The 10,838-nt window shown below is 52.6% G+C and overlaps 1 protein-coding gene across 1 annotated transcript in view; it reads left to right on the plus strand.

Moving 5' to 3' along the window:
• Positions 1-7,429, plus strand: part of STK35 (serine/threonine kinase 35) — a 43,803-nt gene extending 36,374 nt beyond the window's left edge. The window contains exon 4 of the mRNA XM_058563061.1: positions 4,820-7,429. The gene's annotated coding sequence lies outside the window, so the exon portion shown is untranslated. The remainder of the gene's footprint in view (positions 1-4,819) is intronic.
• The last annotated feature ends 3,409 nt before the right edge of the window (positions 7,430-10,838 follow it).

Below are 10,838 nucleotides of genomic sequence, written 5' to 3' on the forward strand. Positions count from 1 at the left end.
GCTGGGGTGACAGTAGCCCCTACCTCGTAGGGTTGTTGGGTGAAATGAGGCAGCAGATGTAAAACTTGGTCCATTTTGGGACACAGTGAATGGAACGCAGTGCGGGAGGGTTGAAAGTTGCCTTACCAGGTTGTTCTATACCGTATCGCACTTCCATGGACCACGCCTGGCGCCTATGAAATGCTCAGGGAGTGACTGCCGTTATGATAATCATAGAGGAATAAGGGGGTCGGACGTGCTGAGGGAACTTGGTCCGAGAACGGAAATAAGAAAGGGAAGGTTGTGCCAGCACACCTTCCCAGTCACTGACACCTTTCTTCTCAAGAGCATCTCAAACGCAGGCTGTTAGAACCGCTGCTGAGCCAGCTCTGACAGCACTAAATGAAGACTGTGGTAGTGGAAGGACTTTGGGCAGTGCAGCTGGAAAACTTTAAATTAAGTGCTGGTTCTACTGCTCAACAGCTTTGTGATGTGGGGCAAGTTGCTCCATCTCTCTGGGCCTGTTCTCTTATTAAAACGGGGCAAATCTGTCCTCACAAGAAGAGGGGACTGGGAAGGTGAAAGATGGCGTGCACTACACGTGTCACGTGCAGGTTTAGCGCACCACAGTTTTTCATTATGCTCAGCAGGTGTGGCCTTGCCCTCGAGGAGGGCTCTAGTCGGAGGTAGGGGTTCCACTGAAAGGGACAAGGCAGTCCCAGAGTGGAGCTGAGCCGGGCCATCAAGCTGCAGCCTGGGCAGTCAGGGAGCTGAGGTGTGGCGTCTGCTGGGGTGAAGTGCAAGGGCTGGGGCCCACACCATTTCCTGTTCCAGCAAGTGCCTGGGAGGGTCTGCTGCTGCTTCAACCCAGACCTGTGTGGTCCGAGCCGTTCCTCCTCATGGCTGTAGAAAGGGGCCTTACTATCTTCCCGTGTGCTTACTGCCATTGCTCCGTGGGGAAGGTGTACCTTTTCTAAGGGGAGACGCGAGAGGAACCCAAAGCCAAGGTCCTCTCCACGGAAGAGCGAGCCCTCTGGTTTTCCTTGTGCCCACCCACCAGGGAGAAGCAGACTGAGACCTGTGGGCTCTCCTGAGGCTTCGTACCAGGAGGCCTGGAGCCAGTGCCGAAGCTGGAGGGCGGGCGGAGGAGCCTGTGGGAAATGTCAGCCTCCAGTCCTGGCAGGGGACCCCGGTGGTTACGGCAGTCGTTACACGCTGGTCTCAGGAGCTTTTGCAGGATGCTGTGCTGTTTTTTTGACCTTCTGTAATCACACGCTGTTCCACCAGTTTATGTAAAAGGGACTTCTGGCTTCTGAGTCTCTCTGCCTCCTTGCTGACCCTGCTCTCCAGTTGCCATGGGCCACCTTCCTGCTGATGGTCATCCTTTTGAGGAGGTTGTCCTCAGCCTGGGTCCTACCAAGGGAGGGAGGAACACAGTGTTGAAAAGGTCGTAACTGGTTCCAGAGATTATCTTAGCGGATCATACACGACCGTGTGATTTCCTGGGCTTTTCTTGTCATATTTCACAAGGACTTAAGAGGGTCTTGGATGGTGAGATTCCCTCCCCCCGTCTTCTGGTGGCTCTGCTTCGTCTACGGAAAGCCCAGGGAGAAGACAATAGGCGTGTCAAATAAAGCTAGACTTGAGGTGGCTGCTGGATCATCACAGGACGGGCTTATGATGAGTGGATTTTTCCAAGTCAAAAACTGGGATACAGGGTGGAGGGATGCACTTATATGGTGACTGATAAACAATAATGTACAACAAAAATTTCGCAATGAAAATAATAAATTAAAAAAAAAAAAAAAAAACCTGGGATACAAGACCCACCAGTGGATTTGCTGATTGAGGAGACTTAACAGGCAGGGAAACAGAAGCAGCAGAAGAAAAGGTTGGGTCTGAGAAGTCCAGTATTTTCTTTCCAGATCAAATACTTTTCTTTCCAGTGCCTTTATCATTCATCTCCCCTTTACTCCATACACAGACACTGGGTCACCCCTCAGCTGTGCCGTGGAGGAGGGAGCCACACAGTCCAACCTTGTCTGACACGTGGAACATTCTCCATTGTCCACTTGTGTGGAAGAGCCCGGGTCTGCCCTTTGGGACTGCTACTCCAGGGACCTTTCTTGGGAGCTGCCAGCTCTTCTTATTTCCTTAAAGTACACTGTTTTTCCCATTGAAAAGTAAAACGTAATTTAGATAATACTTGAAACAATGTGGTGGGTACTCGATATAGGCATATCGCATTTTATTGCACTTCGCAGACACTGCATTTTTTACAAGACCCTCCACCAGCAAAAAGATTACGACTCACTGAAGGCTCAGATGATGGTTAGCATTTTTTTTTTCTTTTTTCTGTGAGGAAGACCAGCCCTGAGCTAACATCTGTGCCCATCTTCCTCTACTCTATATGGGACGCCGCCACAGCGTGGCTTGACAAGCGGTACGTCGGTGCACGCCCGGAATCCAAACCTGTGAACCCCGGGCCGCCAAAGCAGAGTGCGCACACTTAACCACTGCACCGTAGGGCCAGCCCCAATGGTTAGCATTTTTTAGCAAAGTATTTTTTAGTTAAGGTATGTGCATTGTTTTTTAGATATAATACTGTTGCACACTTAATAGACTACAGTGTAGTGTAAACGTAACTGGGAAACCAAAAAATTTGTGCGACTCGCTTAATTGCGGCATTTGCCTTATTGCAGTGGTGTGACACTGAACCGCAGTGTCTCTGAGGTATGCCTCTATAAAAACACAGAGCAAAAGTGGGGGAAGAAGAAAATACGCTCACGACAAGTACAACGTTTTGATGTATTTCTTGCTAGATTTTCCTATACTTGGAGGTGTTTTGTTTTTTACATAGTTTGGTCGTACTCTATGCCACAGAACTTTGTAGCCTGTTTTTTTCCACTTAACCTGGGGAAGTGCTTCTGCCGTCGTGTTGTTCACAGTGCCACACAGCCTTCTCATCTCCTCGGTAATGTATCATTGAGTAGATGCCTCATTTGCTTAAATCTCCTATTTTTGGATTTGTGGATTCTCGCCTTGTAATTTTAATAATACTTTAGTGAACATCTTTATTCATCAAGTCCTTTTCGTATTTAGGATTATTGGTAAAGCTACATTTCCAGAGGTGGAATTATAGGTTGTACAAGTCTAAAACACATCTGAAGCTCTGAAAACACAACTCCCCAAGGCTTTGTTACACTCCTCCCACGGGGTGTGTCCTTGCCATGCATCCTCACCCAGCTAGAAGCAGTGTTGATGGTTAAATGGCTGAGGACCACGGCCTGTTTAAATCTAACACAATCGTAATTTCTGGTTGGGGACGAATGACCGTCAGAGGATGGGCTCATGGAGTGTGTCAGTTCCTGCTGTGGCCAGGTGCTTTATAGTCATTATGCCACTCAAACCTCAGAAAAGAGCCCCTCATTTCTCAGAGGAGGAAACTGAGGCTGACAGGTGGTAAATTGTCCAGTATCGCTATACAGTGCTGCCTGTCGTGAAGACTAGTGAGGCATCTCTCCAGGACCTGAGGACAACGGGCCAGTGTGGTCAGGCTGCACAGGTGGCGAGTAAGGTGGGGAGGGCCCTGGGCTGGGAGGGCACACCTCTTGGGCTGCAGAGAGCTTGCAGAGCACTGAAGCTGATGAGAGGATTTCAAGTACACAGTGATAGACGTGTCTGGATCAGTTGTTCACGGTGAAGTGGGCCCTTGGAAACTCTCAGATGAGTCTGTGTGCAGCGCAGGTGGAGCATTGCTGCCCTGGTGCCCCCCCTGCCCAGGATAGGGCTATACTTAGCTCTGATGAGGCGGCTCAGACTGAGAAAGCCGGGCTGGGGGTGGGGGCTGGCCCAAGGCTAATCTCTGAAGGCTCTTGTATTCTAGGCCTCCACTAGAACAGGTCCCTGAAGGGTGGGGGGCTGTTCTTGGTCCTGAGGTCTAGCACCAAGGCAATTCCCAAATAAAAGCTAATAATAATAGGGCCACACACTGTTCTGAGTTGTACATGTATTAGTTCCTTTGGTCCTCATAATAACCTGTGATTAGATAGAGGTGATGAGACCAAAGAACAGAGGACCTAAATTTGCCCATGGTCCAGTGGCAGACCCTGTTACCTCAGCCACAGGTTCTGGCTCCATGCCCTGTTCCAGGAGAAATCCCAAAATTCTCCATGGGGAGGCAGGCCTTCTCTGGGGAAGTGAGGTGTGTTTAACCATGGCCGTGTCCTGCAGTGTGGGGTCAAGCGGGTGGCTCTGAGTCAACACTGCGCCTGGCTGTGGGACTCTGGCCCCTAAGACCTGAGAACCTTGGCTGCCTCGTACATGTTCTCAGAGGCCTGAGCCTTGCTTTTCTTGTCTCTAAAATGGGATAAGTAAACTCAAGGGAGTTGCTGTGAAGTCTCAGTACAGCACCGTTAGTCAGAGAGAGTGGGAGGAAAGTATGAGGGGAACCAGGGCTGCCAAGGCCTGTGGGGACAGATGGCTGGGGTCCTGTGGCATCATTTCCTAATAGTTCAGAGAAGCCATTAGAGAGGGCTGGGTGCATGATTGAATCTGCAGCTGGAGCCATCATGGGTTCCCAGCCAGGGTCTGCCCCTCAGTTGCTGTGACCTTGGTCATGGTGCTGAACCTGTGCCTCAGTTTCCTGATCTGAAAAGGGAGAATAGTGTGTGTCCACGGCAGAGTGGTTGTAGTGAAGCCTCCTCCCCTGCCCCTGGCACATCACAGCTCCTGAGTTTGTCTGGGTTGGGTGCTGGTACCTCTTGGGGGACCTGGAGCTTGGAGGCCCCCCAGGCCCACTGACCCAATGTCCACTCGTTCCCTGCCTTCTGTCTTCCAGGTTGATCCTCGGGACCCACAGTCTCATCATGTCTCGCACACAGGATGGCAGAGGGTACAGGTGGTGGCTTGGTCGGATGGCGATCTCCCGACAGCTGGAGCTCCGGCAATGTGAAGCTTTTGTTTGGGTTTTTCCCCTCCTTTTAGTTTCGCTTAATTTTATTTCATTTTTTTTCTTTTTCTTTTTTTTTTTTTTTAATTTAAACGATTAAGACTTCAGAAGAGCAGGAAGCTGTGCTGTGGACAGGCATCAGTTTCTTTAAAGAAATTCAACATGGACAAAGCATATGTATAAGTTTCATTTTTAATTTTTATAAGGGGTTAGGGAGCTATTTTGTTTTTGTCCTTTATTTCCCTGTCTTCTTTCTTGTACCCATCTCTCAGTTCTGCTTACAACACCTCACTTCCCCAGAGAAGGCCTGCTTTCTCCATGGAGAATTTTGGGATTTCTCCTGGGATGGGTGCATTAAGACAGAAGGAGGCCTATGGGCCACCTCCCCACCAGATGCAGGAACTGCCGGACTCGCTGATGGGCTGCTCCTGGCTAGCACTAAGGCCTTGGAAATGGTCAGAAGCAAAGAACCACCTGGAAGAGGAAGGCCAGACTTTGGCCAGGAGAACTTGAGAAAGAAGGTCTAACCTGCAGGTTTGTTCTCTTGTCGCTGTTGGCAGCCCCGGGCCACACCAGGACTTACATTGGTGGGAATCCATTCCCTCTTCTGCCCTTTCTAACCGGGAGCTCTGAGGGGGGAGTGAAGGTGACCATCTCCCACTTCCTGGCGGTTGAGTGGCCAGCCCCCCAGCTCTGCAAGCCCACCTTTCCAGAGGAAGATCCCCAGGAAAAAACTCATACCAGACCTCTGCCTGGGACACAGCTGGGTCTTCAGCAGGTATCTGTCACTCCTGTGAGGTCAGCACCCACCACCTACTGCCTCCTGGATCGTCTTCCTCCCAGACATGCCAACCAAACGTCCAGGTTGTCACAGAGACTGCCTGTGTCCCTGAGATCCAGTTGTGACCCTTGCCATAAGAACAAGGTGTCCTGAACTGGCTGCCACTGTCGTCTCCTCGCAGTGAAGGGTGTGCCCTGTGTGCTGGGCCCCATGGTATCACATGTGGTGACAGTGTCAAACGCCATCTCCCTCACCCCCAGGGACTTAGTGTTAGGTGCCCACCCTCCGTGTAAATGTGTCTGATGAGAAAAGAATGGGCCTGCCGAGAGCAGGGAGGTGACTGGGTGGACACCCCACAGCCGTTAGGGGCCCGTTTGGGGGCTTGCCACTTTAAAGCTTCCCCAGCCGTGACCCCTTCAACCTCACCACCAGTGTGGATCTAAGCCCCTCTGTGTAGCCATTTTGACGCTCTCTACCGATGCTCTTGCGGCCTCCGCCCTCGCGGGCTTCTGAACCTGGGTGTTCTGTCCCCTTGCAAGGAGAGGGGGAGCCGTTCCTGTGTTGTCCCTCTCACCTGGAAGCGACTTTGGCTACTCCAAAGGCTTTTCACCCCATTATGGCCAAGCAGGAAAGGGTCTTTGGGGAAGGAGAAAGGAAATCTTTTGTGTTTAATTTGTGCTTTGTTTTCTCTAGGCCAGCGTAGGCTCAATAGAGGGTTGGAGGGCAGTTAAGTTGGTGTGTGACCAAGGGGGGCTTCCCCACAAAGCAGCAGTCCTTCGGCCCTGGGAGTTCGGGAGAGACCAGCACAGCATCAGACCAGAGTCGGCAATATGTTTGCTCACATTCTTTTCTCAAGCTCCTCAAATACCAAGGCTTCTCTTCCTCCTGGGCAGACAGTTGGCAGTGGTTAGCAGATCCAGCAGGGCTGCAGATGGTACCCAGGCCCTTCCCTTCCTTGGCTGAAATCTTTGTGATCACCTGTCTCTTGTCTCTGCTCTCTGACTTCCCAGGGAACCTCCCGAGTGTGCCCTGAGCTGCAGCTGGAGGGTTGGGAGAGTGGCATCCCCTAACTGCAGTGTGCCCCCCTTCTCTGCCCCACCACCCTGCCTCCCTCAGGAGCGGCTGTCTCTGTACAAGAGCAGATGGGAAAAACAGTCCCCAAACTCGGCACCCTCAGGCTCTCCCTGGCTGCAGCCCACGCTCTAAAGTCCCTAATAAGGGCTCAAGCCTGACATGTTATTTACCTTTTGCTTACTCTTTTTCTTCTGCCCTCCCAGGTCTCTTAGCTCTGTCTGAACAAGGTCTTGGAGCTGTCGTGCTCCCCCTTTGTTATTTTTCTTGGCACCACAGTATTCCCTGCAGGTCACAGGACGCCCATACCTTTTGGGAGAGTGGGCAGCCAGCTTCCGTGCACCCTTATCTTGCAGGACTCCCAGCCCATCCTTGCTTGCTGGCGGGACCTCCTTCCCTAGCCCGTGAGGGCCAGCTCGTTAGCCCCCAAGTGCCTGTCTGTCCCTCTCCTCCCTCTCCCACTCTCTCCGCTTTGTCCACCTCAGGCACCCGCCAGTCGAGTGGAAGTCAGCCCGAAGTAAAATGCCGCCTCGGCCCGGTCAGGGGACCAGCCTTGGGGTTCGGCTCGGGGAGCTCCTGTCGTCTTTCTCAACCGCTCGCTCTCCACCTCTTCCCGACGTGGGTCTGCTTCCTCGCTTCCTCCTGCTGCTTCACCCTCTCCACCTGGGTCTTGGACCTGGCAGCAACCCTGTGGTGCATCATCCGAGTGCCACCAAGTTTGTTAGGCCTGTCTAAGTTCTAGGAGTTTCCAGACCTTAAAATAGCGGTCAGTTCTTCTCTTCTCCCTGGATCTGTGAAAAGGATAGCCTCTTGGAGGGTCTGAGCTCGGTGTCTCCTCAGGGAGAAGAATCAGCAAGACAGATCATAGTGCCTTATTCCACTGTCCTCCCGACCAGACCTCCTGGCTCGTTTGGAAGTACGCGGCTTTCTCCCTCTCTGTGTCCGTCTGCCACTTAAACTCACGTTCCCCCTCACAGATAGCCCCTGGGAAGGATTACTCCTCCTCCGTCACCCCCCACCCCTTCCTGAGGGCTGTGTCCAGGCACGTGTCTCTCCACCCGCCACCAGGGCACTCACTAGCAGCTTCAGCTGAGGACAGAAAAACTGCTTCAGACAGATGTGCTTTCTGCCTCTTACTACCCAGCAGGTCCCCTGCCTCTTACCTCTAGCCAGGAGGAAGCCACAGTCTGTTCATTTAAGACTGGCTCCATCTGACCCCCTTCTGGGCACTGGGGACTAAGGTCACAGGCCTTAGTCTCATCTCATCCCAGAGGCACTGGGACAGGAGGATGGGAATTCTGTCCTCCCACCCGGACATGGTTTGCCCCCATGGCTGCCTTTCTGAGGGAGTGTATTAAATGTTTACTGAAGAAATACCCTGTTTACAGCTGGAGGAGAAGCATGCCCAGCAGTGGGTGGAGATTTGACTCTGGACAGGGCCTGGCCTCCTTTATGGCACTGCCAGTGGTGGTCCCAGAGTGAGTGAAGGCGGAGAAGCCAGGAGCAGGAGCGCACGCCCTGCACACCCTGGACGTCCTCTGCCCCTGACCCTGCGGTGCTAAGACCACTCACCACAGTTCCCGCAGCCCTCTTCCCCTGGACATTCCCCGCCTCTGTCATTCCCTTCCTCCAGGATTCTTGGCTCCTTAACATTATCGGTCGTCTCCTAGAAAGCCAGTCTTTGGAGCAATAAGATGATTATTTTTGCTTGAGTCTTTTTCTAAGAAAAGGAAAAGAGCTGACGTCGTGGGAATCTTCTTTCTTTTTATGCTGTTGGCTGTTTACCTCTTTAGAAGACAGATCTTAATAGGATGGATGTCTGGGTTTCAGCCTTGGGGTATCTTTTGGAAGCTTGGAAAAGCAGGAGTCAGGCTTCCACCCCGAGGAGGGGACCCTCTCTGCCCCTGCCGTGCTCCATGCCAAGGCCGCCTGGGCTTCCAGCCCGGCCCCCCAAGTGCACCTCCCCCCTTTATTCCTGCTCGTGCACCTTCCACACGCACACATCTGGGGGCACCGGTGGCTCTGATGCTAAGTGGGGCTCTTGGGTTATTGCTCCGCAGTGACTCCTTTCCCCTTCCTAGGCCTGTCTGGCAGCACCCAGACAGACATGGCTACTGGAGTCTCCTAGGAACTGGCAGCCTGACAACAGCCAAGCTCGTACTCTTAGCTCCTCAGGCCGCCAGGCCCAACGGTAGGGCCTTGGCCATCCTCCCACACCAGGCTGAGGCGCAGCCTTCAGGACAACACAGGCCCGTCTCTGGTCCTGCCTGCCTGCCTAGGTTTGGAGGGCAGGGGCTCCTGTCTGGAGAGATGCCCTCAGGGGGAAGCAGGAGGTGTGCCATGAGGGTGGGCTAACGTAAGCATCCGCAGCCCTCATTGAGAGATGAGTCCACTGCTGTTTGTTGCCAGAGCTCCCCTAGGATTGCAGGGGGTGACAGAAGGAGGCCCCCACATCTTATTCCATGAGAGGCCATAGGACGAAGGGAGTTTATTTAGGGACATTTTAAAGAAATCTCTTGTGGCCCAGGGCCTCTCTCCATCAGAGCAGGGGAGAATGTTGCAATGATTTAACATTTGTGTGGGGCCAACTTGGGTGTGAGGGAGGTTTTAACCCAGGCACAAAATTAGTTTCAAATACTAGTTAATAAATCTATTTTTCTTTATTTTCTTTTTTTGCACAGAAGCTGGTAATCTAGGACCTACGTGTGAACAACTTTATATGAATATTTTTTGTACTTGGTTTACTTGGGTTGGTATGATACATTATATTTAAGTTCCTTGAACACTGTGGATCCCCCTAATGTGTATGAATGACTGAGGCTTTGTAAATTAAGGGACGTTTGTGTGAATAAAGTTATTTTATGCGGTCAAAGAAGCCATATGTGATTTGAAAACGCGTGCATTGTGGTTTTGTTGCCACCTGTTGGGGAGAGGGAGAAGCCAGCCCGGCCACAGCTCCAGTCCCAGTGGGTGGGTGGCCCCCGTGGGTGAGCGCAGGAAAGAAAAGGACAGGACACTCAAGCTGGAGGAGGAAACTGCCTGGGGGCCTTCCACTGAACGTCCCAGTCCACACCTGGGAGCAGGCACACAGGAATGAAGAGCCTGCCCTCCCGGAACGGGAATCCACTCCAAGGCTGGGCTGCTCTTCACCGGGGTCCAGGGCCCCAGCCAACATTGTGGCCCCTCCTCAGACATCAGCCCCAGCCCTGTGCTTCTGCAAGTTCTGCCCTCAGGGATTGTTAATGTGGAGATAAGAGGGGTCTCCAAACCACAGCAGCAAGGGGAAGGGGACATTCTGAAAAGCTCAGCGGGGAGGTGGGTTCTCAGAGGAGCAGGGCAGAACACCTCTGGCTGAGGGGGTAGCACCATGTCCAGAGAGCAGAGGGCTCTAATCAGGCCAGGCCCTAGTGGGTGGCCTGAGGGTGGGGGAAAGAGCAGATAGCCATGTCCCTCTGCCTGGCCAGCAAAAGTCACATCCCATGAGGACTGAGGACGGGCATTTATTAAGAGACCTCCACTGGCCTGCATGGTGGCTATGGTGTATGGCTTCTGCTGATGAGAAGACAAGTCCAGAGGAATGCACACTGCTGGGTGAGTGCTCGGTGCTCAGGAAGACAGGAAATTCTGCCTCTTTCCAGGGGGACAAGTGATTTCGTCTCGCTGCACATCTCTCTTCACGTAACATGGAGGTGCTAATCGATGCCTTCAGAGTGGCTGAGGGTTAAATAAGAACCTAGGATTGGGCCCAGCACTTAGTAGGCTCTCAACAAATGATTCTGTAGTTTCCCTTTCCTGAAGAGACAGGTTTGGGATGAGTCTGCGGAGCGCTAGGCCCTGGCTCTCCTGGCGCTGCACAGCCTCGGGAGAGCTCACCAGCCTGGCAAGGGTTGGTATTTTCACGTGGGACCCACCACTCAGGCTTTTCCTGAGGAGACCAGTGAACCCAGGAGTAAAAACTGCAGGAGGACAGGGTCAGGGCTCTGGAATGTGTGTTAGAGGAAAAGATAAGACAGGCTTCCTGCCTAATCTGAGTGAGCAAGCTGCATTCCGGGCCTG

The sequence above is a fragment of the Diceros bicornis genome, chromosome 19 (assembly GCF_020826845.1).
Source record: "Diceros bicornis minor isolate mBicDic1 chromosome 19, mDicBic1.mat.cur, whole genome shotgun sequence".
Taxonomy (NCBI): Eukaryota; Metazoa; Chordata; class Mammalia; order Perissodactyla; family Rhinocerotidae; genus Diceros; species Diceros bicornis.